Below are 22,667 nucleotides of genomic sequence, written 5' to 3'. Positions count from 1 at the left end.
TCCAATCGAGGATGCATAGTGTTTTGGGTTATAATTCTCCCTCGAATTCCACCTATATCACAGAACAATCAATCACATGATTAGTGTCATGTACATACTTTTTAAGGAAATATATATGAAATAATTGTGTTCTTTTGCTATGGGTGGTAAGGTCATCTTATAACATATTAGACCCACCATTTCCTAAATATGAAATAACCTTAATATATTGGCCATAAATGTTTCAAATGCATAAATGAAATGAAATTTGGGTGCTAAATGAAATTTAAATGTTTCAAATGCATAATCTATTAGCTAGTTGTGCCTCTTGTTCCCATGTCGGCCTTAAACAATCATATTTACAAAGATAGGGGTAAAATGAAAGTGCTATCACAAACCCCACCCCCTAAAAGGAACATTGTGGTTGGTGTTCTATAAATCAAAAACAAAAACTGAGCTTTATAACTAATAATTCTTACATTTGTATACACATTAAACAAAAATGGGTAGAGCTCCCTCATTTCAGATTGAAATTCCCAGGTTGCTTCATTGATTCAAAAGTGCTTCCATTGCACCATAACTTGGTCTATTACTCGATTCTAGAGTGCATTCTATCTCCAATAGAGGATTCATAGTATTTTGGGTTATAATTCTCCCTCAAATTCCACCTATATCACAAACCAATCAATCACATGATTCGTGTCATGTACATACTTTTTAAGAAAAGATATATGAAATAATTGTGTTCTTTTGCTATGGGTGGCAAGGCCATATTATAAGCTACCGGTCCCGCCCTTTCCAAAATATGAAACAGTACACAAAATTTGGGTGCTAATTTAGCACATGATCCCATGTTTAGTGAACTCTTCCTTGGTTTTATGCATAGATATACATGCTCTCCCAATTGGATTTCTTTTTGCATTCTTTGTTTGTCTTCATAACTATTTTTCCTATCCTATGTTTCTTTCAACTTTGGCATGATATTAATCACTTCTTGATCCATTTCTCTCAGCATGTTAGGTCCAAGCACCACTATGTTATTTGGGTCATCCTAGTTAATGGGAGTATTTCACTTTCTACCATACAATGCCTCAAAAGGATTCATCTTAGTGACTCTTGGTACCCATTCAAATTCAACTAATGGTAGGAATTATTCCCACCTCTTCGACTGATGCATGACATACATCTTTAGCATGTCTTCCAAGATTTTGTTTACCCTTTTAACTTGACCATCTATTTGAGCATAACATACTATGCTAAAAGCTAGCCGAGTCCTAAATCCAACAAACAATGCTTTCCAAAAATTTGAAGTGAACTTGGCATCTTGATATGAAATGATCTTCTTGGATGTGCCATGCAACCTCAATATTTATTTTATTAAAATATGAGCTATATCAATATCTTTGTGAGTGAACAATTATAAAGTGAGTTGTCTTGTTCAATTCATCCACTACCACCATAATGACATCATGTTGTTTGGATGTCATTATTAATCTTGTGATGAATTCCATGGATATGACTTCCCATTTCCACTTAGGAATTGGAATTGGTTGAAGTAATCTTGCTCAATGTTTGCATTCTGCTTTGACTTGTTAGCATTGAACGCACCTAGTAATATATTCATCTATTTCCTTCTTCATTCCTAACCAACAATACAATTTCTTTATGCGTGTTATCATTTTTTGATACCTAGGTTGACTTGAATAAGGTCTTTTGTGGAACTCATCCATTATGGGTTTCTTCAAGTCGATCACATAGGGTACATACCATCTATCTTTGAACAACATCATACCACCATTATTGAGCTTGTAATTCTTGATTATTGTTTCTTTTGGCTCTTGCTATAAGCATTCCTTCACATACTAGAAATTATAATCATGTAGCAATGCCTCTTTAATCCTTTCTTTGGTGTCAATTTAATAGGTGCTCATGGCTTCCAACTGAGATACTTGTAGACTTCTACTGAGTGCATCTACTACTCAATTTTACTTGGCCTTAATATGCTTGATCTCAAAATAAAATTCACTAATCAAAGCCAACCATCTGGCTTGTCTAGAATTTAACTTAGGCTTATCAAACAAGTATCACATTCTTCCATGATTTAAATCAACACAAATCTTCTTCCAAGTAGGTAGTGCCTCCACATCTTCAATGCATGCACAATTCTTACTTGCTCCAAGTCATGAGTAACATAGTTCCTCCAATTCCCATTTAGTTTCCTTAAATGGTACTAGATTGCATGTCCTTCTTACATTAGGACTTCACCTAGTCCTTCCTTGTAGGCATCTATGTAAACTAGGAAATCCTTCTATAGGTCTGTTATTCTCATAATATGTGCATGTGTGAGAAAGTGATTGAGTTACTTAAAGATATGTGTGCACTTTGATGTCCATTTAAATTTGACTCATTTCCTTTGTAAGGTTGTGATTGAATTCTCAATCTTTGAAAAACCTTTAATGAATCGTTAGTAATATCTGACCAATCCCATGAGGGATCTTATGTCCATAACATTTCAAGGAGTGGGCCACTTTATTATGGCCTTGATCTTCTTGAGATATAAAACTAATCCTTCCTTTGATATGACATGACCCAAATATTGTACTTATTTATGGAAGAATTCATATTTGTTAAGTTTGGCATACAAGATTTGTTCCCACAACAATTGCAACACTGCCTTTAGGTGCTCATCATGTTCTTCTCTAGTTTTTTAGTAAATCAACATATTATCAACAAAAATGAGCACAAACTTGCGGGCGAGCGCATGGAGCTGGGTTATAGTTTTTGATAAGAGAGGGTGCATTTTGGGTGAAAACAACAAATCGATCGAGCCATTTTAAGCACTTGATCGAGTAATATTTAAATTGAGCACTCGATCGAGCTGTTTGAGGGATTAAAGATAGCTCGATCGAGTGTTAAAACAAACCCATGATCGAGATCCTATGTAACCTGCGATTATCTAGGAGTTAGATCAAGCGTTAAAACAAGCCATCGATCGAGCTCCTATGTAACCCGAGGTTATGTAAGAGCTTGATTGATCTAGTGGCTCGATCAAGTAATAGGATCGATCCAACCATGTTTTTTGAAATTTCTTTCCAATACAACCTAGGCGTGGAATTAAAAAAAGTGGCTCGATCGAGGGTTTCTTAAACCCTTGATCAAGTTATTTGAAATTTTCTCTCAAGCACTCAATCGAGCTGCCGAGGGCCTGAAAAACAGAGTTTTAGCTCCCCTTCTATAGATTTTGTTGCAACACCATTTTGTACCCTAGCAGATTTAGGGCAGAATTTGTCCTTAAGTGGCAGAGTTGATCATGTTATTCGCAAAAGAAGACTCTATCCAATGGCATATGAGTTTGGCACTTTCGAATTCATATGATATTTTTCATCTAGTTTATTTTAAACATAATGTTTGATTTTTTTTTGGACAGTTTCAAAGGGGCTAAAAAAAACAATAACATAAAATATACACAATGAATTTAAAAAAAAATACGACTATCTTCATTTACGAGTCCTGTTCAAAAGGGTAGTCTTGGTTTTTCAATTTATTTAAACACTTGAAAAAATCTTATGGGAACACATGTGTCTGCGAAATGCAATTGAAATATTACTTCACCAACTTCGAAAAATAATAAAAAATATAATTTTGCATATATATATATATATGTATATATATATATATATATATATATATATATATATATATATCTGTATATATATATATATATATGTATATGTATATGTATATGTATATGTATATGTATATGTATATGCATATGCATATGCATATGCATATGCATATATATCTATATCTATATCTATATCTATATATATATATATATATATATATATATATATATATATATATATATATATATATATGAAAAACTTAGTTCTCTTCGTATAGATCATGCTTATATATATATTTTAAATTACACATTTTAGACTAAGTTATGCTATGTGAACACATGCATACCTCTTAAGATGTGAAAAAAATTGCAAGGACAAGCATTTTATTTAATGGAAAATTGAGAGATTATACAACACTAATTTAATATATATATATATATAGGAAAACAAAATAATTCTCCACATATTTAATTTTTACTTTGAATCAAAATTCACAATGCTTATATGAATTTTGAAGGCTTCAATTCAATAAAAGAGGAAAAACATGAAATTGCATTGCCACATTTGGCCTAAAAGTGTAACCCATCTTCATGCATTCACCCTTGTCTAGATACTAGATGAGGACATTGTTCACTAGGCACATGAATGTGGTTGGGGCATTTGTGAGCCCAAATCGCATCACAACAAACTCTTGGTGCTTGTATCTCATCTTAAAAGTTGTCTTATGAATTTCAACATCTTTAATCCTCACTTGATGACAACCAAATCTCAATTCTATCTTAGAAATCATAGTGGTTCCTCTCAGTTGATCAAATAGCTCATCAAATATGGTTAGTGGTATTTATTATTCACAATAGACTTATTCAATTGTCGGTAATCAGTGCACAACCATAGCATTCCATCTTTTTTCTTTACAAACAACGATGAGGCTCCTTAAGGTGATACACTTGGTTTAATGTACCATTTATCCAATATTTATTTCAATTGTAGTTTTAATTCTACCAAACCAAATATCACCTACTCATGTGATATGGGGCTTTACAGACTAACATAGAACCAAGAATCAATTCTATGGAGAAATTGATTTCCCTTCTGGGTGGTAATCTTGACACTTCCTCTGGAATTACATTGTTGTATTGCTTTATAATGGGGTTATATTCAATTTTGAACTCATTTTCCTCTATTATACAAGTTACTTGAATCATATACAAACTCACACCCCTTCTTGTTGCATTTCTTCACTTGCAATTCTTAAATTTTCTTAACAAGATATGATTTCTTGTCCCTTGCAATACCTTTTCTTCTCCTTCATCATTGATGCATTCTTGAGATTTACCATAATAGTCCACTTTGGTCCTATGGGCTTCCAACCGATCCATGCCAATTAAAATATCATATGACCCCAATGGTAGAATATTAAGTGCGACTGTTCAAAGCATTTCGTTATTTATATGCATCACGATTCCACCAAATCAATCACCCTATTTTTGACTCTTGTGGCTAGTTGGACCAACCACAATTTGGCAGTTGGTTTCCTTTGTAGAGCACATTTCCCTACAATTTTGAAACTAACATAATTGAAGTTAGGACCTAGATCAACTAAAACTGAAATAGGATAATTGGAAACCATACCTTCCATTTTGATCTTCGAGGCTTGATGATCTACTAGTTTATTGTCTAATGCTTCGTAAATCCAAGATATGATTTGAGCCAAATCATTTATCGTTATTGCCTCTTGAACATTGTGCAACTTCTTGTTCTTCTGCTATAGATGAGGGAAATTTTTTAACATGTGGTTCTCTCCACATCCCCAACACTATAATGGATTCTCCCATGATCCTCTGCATCTTCCCTTGCTAATATGATATGTCGATCTTTACTTCTAGCAAGGAAATTTCTCTAGAACTCACCTTTAGCAAGTGTATTGAACTTGACAATTTCCCCATTTGCTGATATCCTAAGGATTTTTGTGCTTTCCCTTTAAAAATAGTTTTACCTTCCTTCCTCCAATTTGCTTGAAATTTTGTCTTATGGATAGACCGATCATAACAATACTTGACCTTCTTGATGGTGTCCTCCACTTCCCTTGGTTCATCAAATTCAATTATGTCTTGGTAGGACTATAGTAAATGACTGAGTTATTTCTAAAAATTCATCTTATCATCCTTGATGTAGGGTACATACCTCAATAGCATCCAAGGTGAGCTATCCCAGATTATGCGCATGAAACTCTTTGATTTTTCCATCATAGTACCTCTCAGATAGGTGCTTTTCCTATAAATATTTCTTAGATATTTTCCAAGTCAATTCTTTTTCTCTGATGTCTTTAACATTTGTAAGATCTTCCCACCATATGTCAGGTTGTACTTTCATGTTAAAAATGGCCACCCTGGCCTTCATATTTTCAGAGTAGTCATGAACTCTAAAGTAATTCTTTAATCCCAAAAACTAGGCTTCTACTTTGCCATTCTTCTTAATCTCTCCATCAAAGGTAGGGGGCATTTCTTTCTTGACATATTTCGACATTGTTATTTTCTCACTCTTCCTTTGCTAGTGGTATCTTCTTGTCCTGGTTGTGGCACTAGATATTTGTTCATGGTTATTTTTTTCTCTCTTTGGAGTTCTAAGTGGAGTTCCTCCCCTCACCATGTCTTCACTTTTTTTCTTATTCCTCTTCTTAGACTCACTACCTTCTTCCTTATTGGTTTCCAATCCATGCTTCTGAATTTTAGATGGACTTTGCTTGGATTCATGCTTGTCAAGATAACTAGCATCAGGTTCATGTTACTTTTGTCTTTGCAGATCTAACAAGCTCTACAACATCACTGCATTCACCTCTACTTGTCTTTCTTGAGCTCTGGTCATTTTGTTGAGTTGTCTATAATTTGGACATATATGCCATGAACCATCCTTTTTTATAACCATCATCATTGGTGTAGAGAAAACACTTTGGATATGTTTAATGATACCAACCTCTAACAGTTCTTGAATCATACACTTAATATCACTCTTTTCTGCATATGGATACCTATAAGGCCAAATGTTAGGTGGTACACTTCTAGATTGGAAATGAATAGCATGGTCATGATCTCAAGCTCTTCAAACTATGTAAAATGAGTAGGAACTAGTCATGTCAGTAAATTAGAACACATGGATTAAAACCAATGTGGGAATCTAGATACTTATTGGGTAGTTGTAAATATAACTGCACTAGATGTAATATATAAAAAGTTACTTGATTCTTTGTGCAAATATGGGAGTATTAGTACCCTACATTTGAATAGGAGCATTGATGCTTTTTGTATATTGAAAAGCATCATTGCTTTGAAAAAGTGTTCTAAAGCACACATGTTCATTGGTGGTGCACCTATGTGATGAAATGTAACAATGAATTATTTCTTGGTGTGCACCATGTAAAATGTTGTTAATAACTATCTTTTAAATTAATGATGCACTAGTGTGACATATTTACCTAGATTCACTAATAAAAGATCCTTTTCACAAGTGTCCACTCATAAAGCCAAAAACCTCTGCAAGGTCTATGAAAAATCTACACAAAAATTTCCACTTTTATTTGCAAAGGTTTTAAGGAAGATTCTTTTGAAAACCTTCGGTCATACATTAACATTAAAACCTGTACAAATCCCTATTTTCCTAACAATATTTGCATATGAATCCTTCCTCATTCTCCACTTTATGAGAACGCGCTTTCACATTCATTTATACATAACTTATAGGGCTCTTTATGTCCATTGGGAATGCTTTAAGCACATGTGGCTATAATTTTATTTTCTTAATAAAATTATAGTATTATTTCTTGGAAAAAAAATATGAATCCTCCCTTACCATCCTCAGTAAGAAAAAGATGGTGAACAATCTTATAGAATGACTTTAGAATTTCTATACATATCGGTCCAACTATTGATAAGGAAAATTGAACATATTACAAGTCTCCATGACATTGTTTTTTAGTTTCTCTTATATGCACTCTTATATATAATTGGAGAACATTTTCACATTGTTAAAAATCCTCTTTGCCTTAGTATTTGTCAAAGGTACTTATATAATTGGAGAACATTTTCACATTGTTAAAGATCCTCTTTGCCTTAGTATTTGTCAAAGGTACTTATTTAAATGATAGAAAAAAAATGAAAGATACATAAATTTAGCTTTCATATTTTAAATTTGCATTGAAATTTTAGTTACACTTAAATGACTAATGTTTTTATTAATCTAGAAGTCTTCATTAAACTTTTTATAAAAGATATTTAATTATTAATTACATTCATAATATTTATTTTAATTGTCATTCATGTTACATTCATAATATTACACCACCTGAATTTATATTGGGGGATATATATTGAGGGAAAAATGGTATAACATATTGAGCATATAATAGGGGTAAAGGGTTTTTATATTGCCACTTATATAGAATGGAGCTCAAAGTTGATGAAAAAATGGATTCCTACAATATCTAGTGAAAGTAGGAGTTTTTTTTAATTGGGAAGGTGTAAGTAGGAGTTTTTCTAAATTGGGAAAATGTATTGACTTCATATTGGTTAAGGGTTAAATAATGTGATTTTTAGATGTATTTTCCAGTATGTAGCCAAATTAAAGATATTGTTTAGTATGCTATAAAAACACATGTGATATGTCAGAAATTCATTGAGTGAAACCTCATATTTCCTTTACAAACATATATTGACATAAAATAAAGATATTCAAAATTCATATACAAATTTGAATTTTATATATGGATTTTTCAATACCAAATGCAAACTCAACATGGAAGACTCTCCTACCTAATTGGTTAGGGAACATTTTATAAGAAGCCATGGTTAGAATTTAAAAGTACTCTCTTAAAATAATGATTAAATTAAATGTATAATATTTAATTACCAATTTCACAATAATTACAATTGAAGAATTATTTTATTTAAAATAATTAAAAATTAAAAATAATAATCTTATTTTGAATTTATATTTTTATTTTTTTTAAATAGATATTTTTTTGTGAATATTTCCACCATTTTCAATTTTGAAAGTTTTAGTGAAGAAACTAGGAGTATCAAATTTTGAATAACTTTAAAAGTATTTAGTTTAAAAAATATTATTATTTTACTTTGTAAGTTTGGGAGGACTATATCTTTTATATCTTTATCATGTGCAAGATATCACCCCAATCAAAGTAAGAAATTAAACTAAAAATTTCACATCAAAAAATACCTTAACAAAATACCCAATCATCATCTATCTAAAACTAATAAACATTATTATTTTATTTTAAAAATAATATAATTCTTTAATAAATAAATAAATAAATAAATAAATATATATATATATATATATATAATTAATTAATTAATTAATTTAAAAATATATAAATTTGGTTACTTTCCATCTGCCTTATCATCTTAAACACCGATTTTGATGGGGTCGGCTGGCTGTTATATAAAGCCTTTTTATCTGTGTCAAAAGCCTTATATAAACCCATTTTATTTATATGGCTACCTCTATCAAATATATAAAACTTCTCCAACTTCCATGTCAGATCATTAGCTCCGGTTAATAGACAGGTTACTCTGGGTATAGAGTTTTGCATTTTCTCATAGCCTGTTACAAAAGTTATGCCCAGTCAGTAGTGTTGTTTTTCTCATGGCTTGTTACACAAGTAAAATTAATATGCAGTAGACAGTTTACTCTGGTTATATTGCTTGTTACAAAAGTTATGCCCAGTTAGTAAACAAGTTAATCTGCACTACAGAGTTTGCATGCTTCTGATAGCTCGTTACACAAGTAAAGAAATGTTATATCTGATAAAGATATTTTCAAGCTGACACAACAATAATATCCGTCAATATTCCTTCCAATGCAGCTTGAAAAGCTGACAAAACAACATAATAATCAAACAACATAATAATCAATATTTCATTTACAGTTGAGGCTCAAAACGTTGGTTATGACAGTTTCATGGTACATCTACTTCTTATATGTTTTGGATTCCTTTGCAGGTTGAAAAGCTGGCAAAACAACATAATAATTAATATTTCATTTACTGTTGAGGCTCAAACCCTTGGTTATGACAGTTGCATGGTACATCAACTTGTTATATATTTGGGAGTCCTTTTAGCATATTTCCAGTAGAATTGGTTTATGATAGGGATTTGTTTTCATTGTAAATTTCAATAATATTCTAAAAACTGTAAGACTTTGATAACTTCGAATAATTTGACATATTGAACTCGCCCATATATGGACAACTTCAAATAATTGACCTCACCCATATCCATCCCATCAACTCATCAAAATAAATTGGGCAATCTAATTAACCTCGCCGGATGAAATCTCTATTTGTATTGGCCGACGTTAGCTCTCGAGGATTTATATATATCAAAACTTCGAACTACATCTCCAATCTATCTCCAGACTCGTTTACACTATTCGCAATATATTTACGGATTTCAGGAAGAATGGCTAGTGATTACGTGTGGCCGAGAAAGAACTCAGGGAGGGAAAGGCCCGCTAAGGTGGTCATTCTGGGCGACTCCACATCTGGCAAAACAAGCCTTGTTTTGCGATTCGTATACGATGAATTCGTGGAGGGGCGGCCTCCCACGGTGGGAGCATCGCTGTTGATCCGCAGCCTGTTCGTGAAGGAGGCGATGGTGGACGTAGAATTGGAGATATGGGACACCGCGGGACAGAAAAAATATCGGAGCATCACACCATTGCATTATCGCGGAGCCGATGTCGCCATCGTCGTGTATGATATTACGAACATTGATTCGTTCGTGTGCGCGAACCGATGGATCGAAGAAGTGGAGGAAGGGGTGAATCCGAGGCCAATTATAATCCTCGTCGGGAATAAGAAGGATTTGGTGTTGCGCAGCATGGTGCCGCGATTCCAAGCAGAAGCTTATGCTTTCGTTAAAGGCGTTTTGTTCATGGAGGCCTCGGCCAAGACTGCGCTGAATGTCAGAGAAGTCTTCTACGAGGCTGCGAAACTGCTGGCTTGCCGAAGTCAGCCGGCGTGGTTAAATAGAGAATCAGTGGTTGTGATGGAAGGCAAACCAAAATCCAAGCCACACCATTCTTCATGCTGTTTAGATAGTTTTTAAATCGCTATTTATCGTACAAACTTATTTTGTTTAATGCATTACATTCTGTCTGTAATTGACATTCGGATTATATATAATGGATGTAATGGCTGAATTTTACTTTCTATTTTTTAACTTGCATTATAATACACACAAATTGCATTCACAAAAATCACAATACATGCTGCTGCTAGGAATCTGGTATCTATTATCAGTATATTTTTAAAATTTGCATTACATGCTGCTGCTGGCTATCTGGTATATATTTCCATCAGTTGAATGAACATAATTCTGCCGAAATATAGGAAATATTAAAATAACTGAAACGATGAGAAAAAAGTATCGGGGTGAAGCCAAATGATTGCAAATCTCTTTAAAGGTTCAGCTTGTGAGTTTTGAAGCTTCCTTGAATTTCTTATACGCATGATTTAAATTTTATTTATTCTTTTTAAAAGAATAAAAAAGGTATTTTTTAATGTTTTGATAAATTAATTATTATTTCATCAATGAGTTAGAGATTTAGTGATTTAAATTTTATTTATTCTTCTTAAAAGAATAAAAAAGGTATTTTTTAATGTTTTGATAAATTAATTATTATTTCATAAATGAGTTAGAGATTTATTAATTTGTGTGGAATTTAGTTTTTATCCATTTTTAAGTTAAAATTTTATAAAAAAAATACACTAAAAACTACTTTAAAAATATAAACTATTTCAAAAAATAAAATTAAACTATATCAAAAAATATCTAAACTTGATATAGAAACTGAACATCTTTTGAAAATGAAAAATAATTAATAATTAATTATTATTTAATCATGATGTAATTTAATTGACCTCTAATTTAATTGATCATTCGTAGGACACATTGGATATCAGTCCATCATCTGACAACGGAGAGGACCGATCATTATTTGAACATACACTTGATTTTTCATCTATATTTTCTGCAAACACAGAGGATGAACATTCTTGCTTCTCATCTACCCCTCTGTGTGATTCATCGAATCATGAGTATGTCGACCAACACACTGCATTTTTTTTATCTTAGTTGTCATGATCTCTTCACCTCATCATCCGATCATGATGTTGATTCACTCTTTGTTAAGCCGTCTAATCCATTGGTCTATGGTGATCCATCTATCAACGAAGACAAAACCCACAAGATTGTCAAGGCAGTTTAGCCCAAGATGATGGTTATGTCAGGCCCTCGTTTTCCTGAGGTTGGTTTCACTTCTGATCAGGAAATTGTTCAAACACCCAAGGCTCCTCATCACTCATTTGTATGCACTCAAGATCAATCTAACACTCATATTTCACTTCCTCCACTCAAACTACATGATCCCATTGCTCATGCATTGGAGGAATATTACTCAACAAGCACACTTGCGCAACGTAGGTGGTCTACCTTCCTCACGTATGATTTCATATCATAGTCAAGAGTGTGTGTATGCTTAATGTCTGCGCATAGTGTCACACAACATCATGGTATTTCCACGGATTGCATTTCATGCACTTTCACTCATTTTTGTTATGTGGATGCTTGTAAGCTCGGAGTGTGTCTGTCTTCATTGTTGTATCTTTCACAGCTGCTGGTCCACACAACCGTGTTGCTCGTGAACCATTCCTTCCCCAACATGGGTCAACCAATGCGCCGATGGCTGCATCAAAAGTATCACCTCACATGATCATGCCCATGCACCGTTAGGTTAGGAGCAAGAGTAGCATTTGCTTTAAATTTGCTTGCTTGCATGCTTGTTTGCTTTCTTGCTTTGCTTTTGCATTTACTTCTGCTTCTTCTTTGCTTTGCTTATTTGTTTGCTTACTCACTTTGCTTTTTCATTTACTTTTGCTTCTGCTTTTATTTGTTGTTTGTTTTCTTGTTTTCATTCGTAGGTTAGTTTCGCATGAAACCATGCATGACTCTTGAAACAAGCTGGGTAAAGTACAAGAGGCCTTGTGCAACTATCATTACTTGGTTATATGTCATCTTGCCTTTGTATGAAGAAATTGTTACTTTTAGTCCATGATACTTCGATGGAAAATACGTACTGTTCAAAGTGAACCTTGGTGAAAACATAATGCTTGTTCACTAACTAGTGTCACCTACTCTAGTCAGTTTTTTTGGGTTAACCCTTGTCAGCTCAGTCAAGTAGAGTAAGGTGAGGTGGAAAACCTTAACAGGCATGTCAGAGGTACATAATAAACTACTTCTCTAAAGGAATAACCTCTTCTGCTCTCAATAAGATGGGATCCCTCTTCCGCCTTTGAAATGAATATGTTCTATGCATAGTTATGAAGATGAAAATGAAAAAAATGAAAAAGTGAAAAAAAAAAGTTTGAAAAAATGAAAAATGAATAAGGTGAAAGAAGAGAAAGGCTTCATGCACAAAGAGGTGATGCAAGTAACTCCGTCGGGGTACTAACCAGGCTTGCTGGCAGCGGAGCCATGCTTGTGTTCCTACGTGACTCCATCGGGGTACTGTCCAGGCCTGCTGGCAGTGGAGCAACACCATAGATGAAACTAAGACTCTGACGACTATACTTCTTATGCACCAATATACCCCTTAACTGCAATCGAAACAACTATGTTGACTTGGATTGGAACGTGTGTCAATCGAACAAGAGCTTGGTAGATGCTACATCTTACAATCAAGCAGTGTGGAAACCAAGACGAACTAAGAACTGAACAATACTTCTGCAAGTGTTAGAATTGCTTTCATGAATAAGGTCCATTCATAGAGTTGGAGTTCTACCAGTGTGTCACCAAGTGTTGTAGTGGCTACAACCACCCTCCAAAATTTTGTCTTAGATTCGTTTTGGAGCCTCCCTACCAACCTTTCATAGCAACATGTCTTGCTTTGTCAAGTACACAAGCTTCAGTGTTTTTGTTGCAGAATGACAGCTTGTCCATCAAAGCTTGTTGCATTCCCTTCACAGGTTGCTCTTCCGAAATTGGTCCAGTTGTAGGCTAAGCAACTCCCTCAAGAAATTGCGCAATTCTGGAGGGAAACCAGCCTTTCCTCCAGAAATTGTGCAATCCTATCTGGCAGCCCAATGGACTCTAGAATTGCGCAATTTTTCCAGTCAGACTTAATCAAGAAAATTGCGCAATTCTTCCCAACATGGTTGCTCAACCTAGAATTTGCACAATCTTGGGCAGCAGTTAGCTACTTTGCCTAGAAATTGTGAATATCTTACGGGCAGCCAGCCAAGCTCCCTTCTAGAAATGCGGATTTTTTTTCCTCCTAGCTGAGCAGACCATTGCATGTGCAGTTGAGTTGACCGGTTCCCTTTGAGACCAAGCAAAATTGTTTTGCATGCATGGGTTGCCCCTCCCAAGGCATCCCTTGTCTTAGGGATCTATTTTTAGTAGCTAGAGGTTACATGCAAAGATCATTTCAGAAACCTCCCACCAAGTGTCGCTTTCCCTAGATTTGTGGCATGCACGTTGCAACCTCGATTTTATCAAAAATCATCAACCGGACGCTGCAAAGCACATTCCTCAAATCGATCTAGTAGCTTTGACATCCCACATAGCATCTAGGAGTTGTCGGCACATTCATATCAACTGTTTTGGGGTAATCCCGCCTTCCATGTCTTGTGTTGCATTTCTGGCACTTTTTGTGTTTCGCTTCGTATGAATGCTTTCTTCTTGATTTCAATGAGAACTTGTTGTCATTTTGATACATACTAGCTTGTACTTGCGTCATTTGATTTTTCTTTAACATCTCACTATTGTCGCATGTATGAAACTATTTTTCACGAACGGTCGTCGATTTGGTGACTCGCCTCACCCACATGCATGTTGTTCCATTTTATGAATCTTTCATTCTTTGTTTGCATGCATGATCATTCAATTATGCTTACACTCAGTATCACCATGCATTCACATTTGCATTCAATTTCAGTTGCCTGTCGGCAGGTCTAGGTAGCCTTGGCCTAGACACTGCCTCACCAAGACAACATTGTGCAATCCTAAGAGGGAAGGCTCTTTCTTACTCTCAGGAAATGTGCATTTGTTCCTAGTGACTTTCCTATAGTATTGCATTGCGCAATTCTGAGGGACAGTGACTGTTGGCCCAGAAAATTGCGCAATGCAGTCATTGAGCTTGCAACCATTTCCAATTAAGATTGTGCATTGCGCAATTCCAGTAGTCAACAACCAGGTTGGACTGTGCATTGCTCAGTTACAACAATCAGCCAGCCTCCTCACAGCCCAGACTGTGCCTTACGTAGTCTTGGCAGTCAGTCTCCTGACCTCTCGACATAAATTGTGCAACCTTCATGATCAGCCACACAGGTATGTTACAAGTCAATTCTCAATTTCATTTTGTTTTTTGATTGATAGATTAATTTCCATCAGTGTTTCCATGTCCTAGATATCGCAGGTGTTCACTTGCCTCTCAGCAGTACAGTGAAAATGGTTTCCAGGAGAGAAGAGTCGAAGACACCATTCAGAGCACACTTGGGGATGTAATCGATCAAGTGTCTATGGACTTGCCTACCCACGAAGACATCAAGTTGTTTGTAGACAAGGACATCAAGATATGACGACAGTAGCATCACAATAAGCAACACCATGAAAAACAACTACAGGAAGCATACCGGATGCCACGAATGCAAGAGAAAGGTTATTGATGACACAGAGGTGGAACAAAGTTGCAAGCTCAAGCAGACCCACTTGTGGTGAAAGAAACTTTGGAGTCTTAGGCTTTGAGGTGATGAGGCGATATGAAGATCATGCAAAGGCAGAGAACAGAACATAGAAGGAGTTGCATGTTCTCAAGCAGCAACTCAAGGAGGAATAGGATCTACATAGACAAGCGAATGAGTTGCAGCAGGAATAGGTACAGTAGGGGGTGTAACATGCACAGATGGATGAAACTGTGCCTGTACAAGTTATAGATTCATACCAGCAGCTGGCATGGAGCAGACAAGGTGAGTGGTGTTGTTGATCGCATGCAAGGGAATTCAATAGCATGCATGTCATTGTGCACACTCATGCGATCAACCGACAGCATACAGGCAGCATACCGGATGCCACGAACACAAGATGAAGGTTGTTAACAACACAGAGGTGAAAAAAAGTTGCAACCTCAAGTAGACCCACTTGTGGTGAAAGCAACTTTAGAGACTAAGGCTATGAGGTGACATCACAACATGAAGATCACGGGAAGGAATAGAACAGAACAGAGAAGGAGTTACATGTGCTCAAGTAGTAACTCAAGCAAGAACATGAGCTACATAGACAAGAGAATGAGTTGCAGCAGGAACAAGTACAACAGGGGACGCAAAATGCACAAACGAATGAAATTGTGCCCATAGAAGTTATAGATTCATCCCAGCAGCTGGCATGGAGAAGACATAGTGAGTGGTGTTGTTGATCGCATACAAGGGAATTCAGCATCATGCATGTCATTATGTGCACGCATGCGATCAAACCATTCAACACACTCACTGAGGTAAAGACAAGAAGCAAGTCCAACTAGAGTTGAACATGTAGTTGACAGTTGGTGCGCATGACCACTCGCACACACTGGAAGATCAGCACGGACACTATGCATCAGCGTTTTGTTGGTTCGACTGCACCCAAGAAGACCATGCGCATGTTAGCAAATGATTTGGATGGAGGAGCCACACCAATGCACCCAGATGCAACAGAGGCAAGAGTTCGCTTTAGCAAGATGTCACCATGGAGCGCATGCACACCATCACGGATGACCAAGCTTGGCATCAACTCACCACCTTCACCATCACAAGAATGTCAAAGAGTTGGTCTCACCACAACAGACCGAGTGTCAGTGATGTCTTGCATGGCTTGCTCAAGTCGTTTCGTCTCACATGGGCACATGTGCATCGTAATGTAACATATTGTCAAGTGGAAGTTCAAGTGTCGATAGTTGGATGTAACAACCATAGAGTAGATGAAGAGTCATGAGGGTAGATGAACTATCACAAAGGGGAATGTCAAGGGTCACCCCACCCTTTGCTATAAATAGAACTTCATAACTCATTATAAAGGCTTTTGGTCAGCCAAGCTTCTGATAAGACTATCTTGGAGAGATATTGGACAGTATTGTAACGAGCCTTGGCTTCTCCACTGCGTAGAGCTAGTATATCTCTTTGGAGGAGTAGGTGGTTGTGGTTGTAACGTTCCGTTGTCGGAACTAGTGGTTAGACATGGATGTATTGTATGACTGGAACTTCCACTTCTTAATATAACATAGCCAACATGTTTCATGCATATGTTGTATTGTATTCTATGCTATCTGGTTTACTCTAAATGATATATGTATTTGTTTTCTTATGCATGCATGTATGGACTATTCTGTGTATGTATGCATGAACCTTTCTAAAATGTGTTGTTGGTTTAACCATCACTTTGGATTGCTAGCTAACTTTCCTTCCATGTTGTGATTCATCTTTGCTCGTGTGTTCCCTTCTCAACTCCGTGCTATCACAGGTTTCCAGGGGGCGCACTCATCTCAATCCCCATGTTTTTGAACCTTTCATGCACCTTCCTTGGCTTCTTGCAGCTGTCACACCCTTTCTACCAACATAGACATCTTACTTGCCTCTATGTGAAATCACGATCAAGGCATTACCGTACGACCCATTGCTGGGACTTTGACACCAAACGGTCTGAGTTCTAATTGGGAATTCTTACTGGGGAGATCCCCTCACATGTTGGCATGTCCAACACCGTCAACAAGGCCCCACTAGAACATTAGAAGAGTTCAAGTAGATAGTAAAGTGGGGAAGGCCAACCCGACATAACATATGTTGAAAAACCCCAATGAGACTTCGGACCATCGAACTTGCGAAGTAGTCACATGGGTTGTGTGGGGAAAGTCATCTTGACATGATGTAAGCGGGGGGATCCCAACAGAACTTCAAACCATCAGACTTATGGAGGATTCTACAACCAAGAGCCTCAGTTCAACATGAGGTGGACTCGTGGACCCCCCACCTCGGTCATTTTTCATCACAAGTACATTAACATTATAAGAAACTGAATCCACAATGGTGTCAATACCCTATAAAACCCAATGGGTGGTGGTGTGGCACAATTTGGGCTAAGCAAAGGGGCCACGTGGAGTTTTATTAAAGACATGGCCTCTTTTAATGGGCTAAACTTATAAGAGGCATAAATTTATATGGGACTCAAATTGAGGTAAAATTTATATCACCAAAAAGCTCTCGATGAGTTGAACGTAATGGTGGTATTGGTTTTAGGATTTGAAGACTTTGAGAAAAGAGGTTGTTGTAACCCCATGTTCATAATAGACCTTGGAGATCAAGTTGAACAAGTAACACTCCCATATCTTCATATGGCTTAGCTACAACTCTTTTAGTTCTAACCCGTGATTTGAATATTGCTGTAATTTGTGGAAAATGTACTTGTAGCTCACTATTTAGGTTAACTTTGCAACTCACATTGTTGTGACTTTGCAATTAACATTACAATGCTTTGTTATGCAAATTTAGCTAATTACTCTATTTTCATATTCACCTTTTTCTTTACCTTTTTTTTTTTTAATAAATTGCAATTATTTCCTTGGTGAGATTCTTTAGAAATAAAAGTGGTTTGAATCTTTTACAACTAGTGACTTATTACATATTTATTATCCATTTCATTCTTGTGCATTCTTGTTACAAAATTCAAGGCCATTTAAAACACTTGATCAAGTCACCCTTTACTACCAATGTGTTTACTTTCCTACAAGCGTGTTTATTTTCATGCAAATGTGCTCTTTACTTTCCTGCAAGAGTGGTTTTGATTGCAAGTGTGGTGTGAATTTCTTTTGGTGAATTGTGAAAGCATCATAATATCTTTCCCTATGACATTCATTTAAAATACTGCAACTATGATAGCAAAAAACATATTATATTGGAATATTCGATGCACGTTAGTTCAAAATTTCCATATGAATCTTAGATTGATAATTAAATGTACAAATATTCACTTGCCTACTAAGAAATTAGGAGGCAATTGAAAATCTTGTCACTTAGGTGTGGCACATATACCTTGGGAATAGATGCACCAAGAATGATATCATGTTTTTGAAATGGAACATTGATCATTGTTACCCATTAACATGTGGGTAACCCCCAAAGGATATTTTTCCTCATTTTGATCCAAATTTCGACCAACAAGCCCACTTTGATCCACAAATATCCAATCTTTTCTGCCTCTTAGCCACTCTCTGGTATGCGATTTCTTTAATTTATCCATAACCAATGAATGTGGGTCTTCAAACATTAGCTATGTTGACCATTTTTATATCAAGTGCTTTCATTTAATGGTTTAAGGAATTCTAGTTTAGATCATGGTTTCATTTACATAATTGACTACTTTTTACTATATCCTTGTTCCCCTGTTTTACCTTGGTGGTTATCACCCACCCCTAGTCTAGTGTGACCCTCCTTGCAGCCTTATCTTTTATTGTTTGGGAGGGACATGATTATGAGACATTGATTGATGTTGCATATCCATGGAAATCCATAATTACCACTTTCTACCCTTTGCCTTGTTCCATGTACCTTCTTTTGGTTGATTGATTTATGTTCACATTTATTGGTTCCCCGTACACCATGTGCTTGATTAGGGGTTTAAAAACTTAACCTAATAGGTTTATGCAACTAAAATAAAGATAAAATCCTATGCAGCCCGAATAGAAATAAAATTTGAAAAGGACAAAGACGGCTAGGACAAAATATAAGTGCATGGACAAAAGCCTAGCATGAGCTCTACCCCCCTCATTATCCCTCAATTATTTCTTGTTTTTTCATGATCTATCTAAATGAAAGGAACTCTTAGATGTCCCAACCCCAACTAGAAAAGAACCACTACATCTTAAAGGGGTAATCAATTCATATAATGAAGCTTGTAACCCAAGCTATGCATGAAAAGGAAAATAAATTCATTGAAGAAAAAGGCACATTCAAGGGGTGGTAAAAGTAGACCAAGGAAAGGGGTAACTCAAGTCCCACAAATGCTCCCTCTTCATATCGTAATGCTCAAGGAAATTGGTTGCATAGATGATACACCACAGTGGCATCTTCCATGAAGTTAACCCCAAAGCATATCACAATTTTCAATTTCACCTTTTGTTTGTTGGTTGAACTAGGAACTATTCCTCCCCTTAAGGTTGGAAGCACCTAATAGGGCATGGTGATAACCCTATTATACATAAGTGGGGTAGCTTGTTTACAAGTCTTAAGCTAGAAGGACATTCAAAGATGAGGCTTGTGTGATGTATTTTGATGCTTTGTTGCATTAAATATGGTCCACTCTAATATATTTATGATTTGAGGTACCTTTGATGATGATCTCACTTGATTCCATGAGCTATGTTAGGTGCTTTCTCTAAGTTCGATTGATCATCCCTTGAGGGATATCAACATGCTTCTCTAGTAGAGAGGATGTCCAACCCACTCGTTGACTCCACCAAAGCATTTCCAAGTAGGTTTTTGCCCACTTTTTGAAGGATGTTGGGCCATGTGATGATTTAATTGAATCAATGATGACATTCTCTTTGTCTAGCACCTTAGATGTTGCTCATTGGAGCAAGGATGTTGCCTTCATAGTTGATGTACCTCAAGACGCCCCCAAGCTAGTTTTGTACCCTCTTGATGGACACTTCCCTGTGGATGAGTGGATTTGATGATGATGAGGCAATGAGACCCTTTTAGAGAGGTTGGTACACCATTTTGTATGATTATGTTGCCTCCTTTCCCTATGACAACATCCTATTTTGGATTGGATATGTGACGTGTGAACCCTAGAGCATGATATTTTGAATGAGGATGGACCACTTGACAATGAGGATGGATTCTTTATGATGGAGGACTTGCCCATGATGATGGAGGTAGCTTGTTGATCATGAGTACCTTTTGAGGTGTCCCTTATACCTTTTAATGAGAGAGATGCTCATTTAAAGCATGGCATGATCCTATTTAGCCCTTTACTCACATGTGTGGGTCATTTAAAGGCATTTATGTTATGTTTTTGAGTTGAGATGGCTATTTTTGAGGTAAGTGTGTGACCTTGTTAGTGCATTTCATTGATTATGTAGTTTGTGGGGCTCTCTATCCTATCTTTGGAGGGAATCAACTTACCTTAGCATTGTATAAATAAGGGAGTTGAATTCTTCTTCGAATCATCTTATCATGCATTCAATATTCATTTCTCGACTTCTCATTTTACTAATGTGTAATGGAGGAGGACTAGTTGAGTGACTATGCCTAAGGTTTTCTCTTGGTGGATTGAGCTCTTCTCAAATCTTTTTCATGGTGAATATTCAATTATGCATGTAAAGTAAATTGGTTTTTTTATTTATTAGATGATTATCACGAGAATTTTGCTATTATTGTTAAATATGTTAATTTGGCAATTTTTTGTATCCCCTTAATTGAGATTGTCCTCATTTTCCACACATTTGAGGACGAAATTAGGTTAATTCTCCTCCCTTGAATTTATTGAGAACCGAGAACCTTAAAATAAACACTAGGGTAGGTAGGCTAATTTTCCCTAGTGTGTTGGAATTAGGATTTCCCCTTTAGAAGACCCTAGGTTTGGTTTGTATCCTTAACTCCATTACCCTAGGTGGAGAAGGCATTAATCTTCATCCATATTTTGTCTTGAATTTTTTTTTTTTTTAAATTTGCAAAACCCTAGTTTAAACAAATTTAAACTAATCTTTCATTTTATTGCATTTATATTAAGTTTAAATTTCAACTAAAACATGTTTTGCTCATTGATGAATGTCCCAACTATTGGAATTGGTTTAAAGTGCGTTTGAGAGGCATTAAATTGGATTTTCATGCACTTTTCCACAATTATTTAGGGTTGATGTCATTGTTTAAATGCAATTATCAGTGGATTTAATCATTGAAAAGTGTTGATTTTTATTTTCTATGTTGCTAATTTTCTAACCTTTCATTGAATATAATTTTCATGCAATTTGAAGGGTTAAGTTTATTGTTGTGGCAAAATATTGTTTGGTGTCCCAAACAATAGCTTTTGCCCTAATTGCAACCATATACCATTTTCCATGTGCATTTTTTTATATACCTTATCATTCTCACTGTAATTCTCACTATAGTAATTGTAATTGCTTCAATAGTAAAAAATTTATATTTCATAATTGTTTGGGAAGCATGACGCACCCTATTAATTTTTGGACTCGGCAGACGCCTGTTGATATTTACTTATTGTTTTTGTTCAGAGAATTTCTAACTGCCTTCCAAGCAAGAAACCAGTGTTCGACTCCTGGCACACGCACCCCTGTTTAATTTTTATTCAGAGAATTTCTAATTGTCTTCCAAGCAAATAGCCCCCGGCGGGTTGACTGAGGCACCCCTATTCGTTGTTTTTGTTCAGAGAATTTCTAATTGTCTTCCAAGCAACAGATTGGGTTCGACTCCCTGCAGACGCATAGGATTTCAACAGAGAAGATCTGATTGCCTTCAATCCTCTTATAATCGTACTTAGAGCACAATACATCCTGGCGGATTAGTTAAAATGAAATAGAAATATTCAAGTTCCGTTGCCGGGACTTGAACCCGGGTCTCTCGGGTGAGAGCCGAGTATCCTAACCAACTAGACTACAACGGATACATTTGTTTCACGCCCTGTATATATCTTTATCGATTAGGAAACAGATCAAAACACATAAAAGTGTCAATCGCGAAAAGAGTAGTAGTTATATGGAGATTTTAAAAGATCTTTTTTCCGTATACACCAATTTTCCAATACCATCTACGAAATACTAAGATGTGTTCATCCATTTTTCCAAATATTAATCAATAAATGAGTAATTAAGACTTTCATGTAAAATGAACAAATAAATAATCAAAATATCTTTAGACATTTGAATACTATTGAAGCCAAATACAAAAAGAAACATTGCCATGATATAAACAACTCAAATTAACTAATTAACTATATATATATA

At 35.7% G+C, this 22,667-nt stretch overlaps 1 non-coding gene and 1 pseudogene across 1 annotated transcript; one reads left to right on the top strand and one right to left on the bottom strand.

The window, feature by feature from the left end:
• Nucleotides 1–10,078: 10,078 nt before the first annotated feature.
• On the top strand, nt 10,079–10,726 carry LOC149260343 (ras-related protein RABF2a pseudogene; annotated as a pseudogene).
• Nucleotides 10,727–22,254: 11,528 nt separating this feature from the next.
• On the bottom strand, nt 22,255–22,327 carry TRNAE-CUC (transfer RNA glutamic acid (anticodon CUC)). Its single transcript has one exon. It is a non-coding gene; the product is annotated as a tRNA-Glu (tRNA).
• Nucleotides 22,328–22,667: the final 340 nt, after the last annotated feature.

The sequence above is a fragment of the Pinus tabuliformis genome, chromosome 6, assembly GCF_031772625.1.
Source record: "Pinus tabuliformis cultivar Carrire ecotype Pingquan chromosome 6, CPIR1, whole genome shotgun sequence".
In the NCBI taxonomy this organism is placed as follows: domain Eukaryota; kingdom Viridiplantae; phylum Streptophyta; class Pinopsida; order Pinales; family Pinaceae; genus Pinus; species Pinus tabuliformis.
The sequence above is the reverse complement of the archived record's forward strand: the minus strand, read 5'-3'. Positions and strand labels throughout refer to the sequence as shown.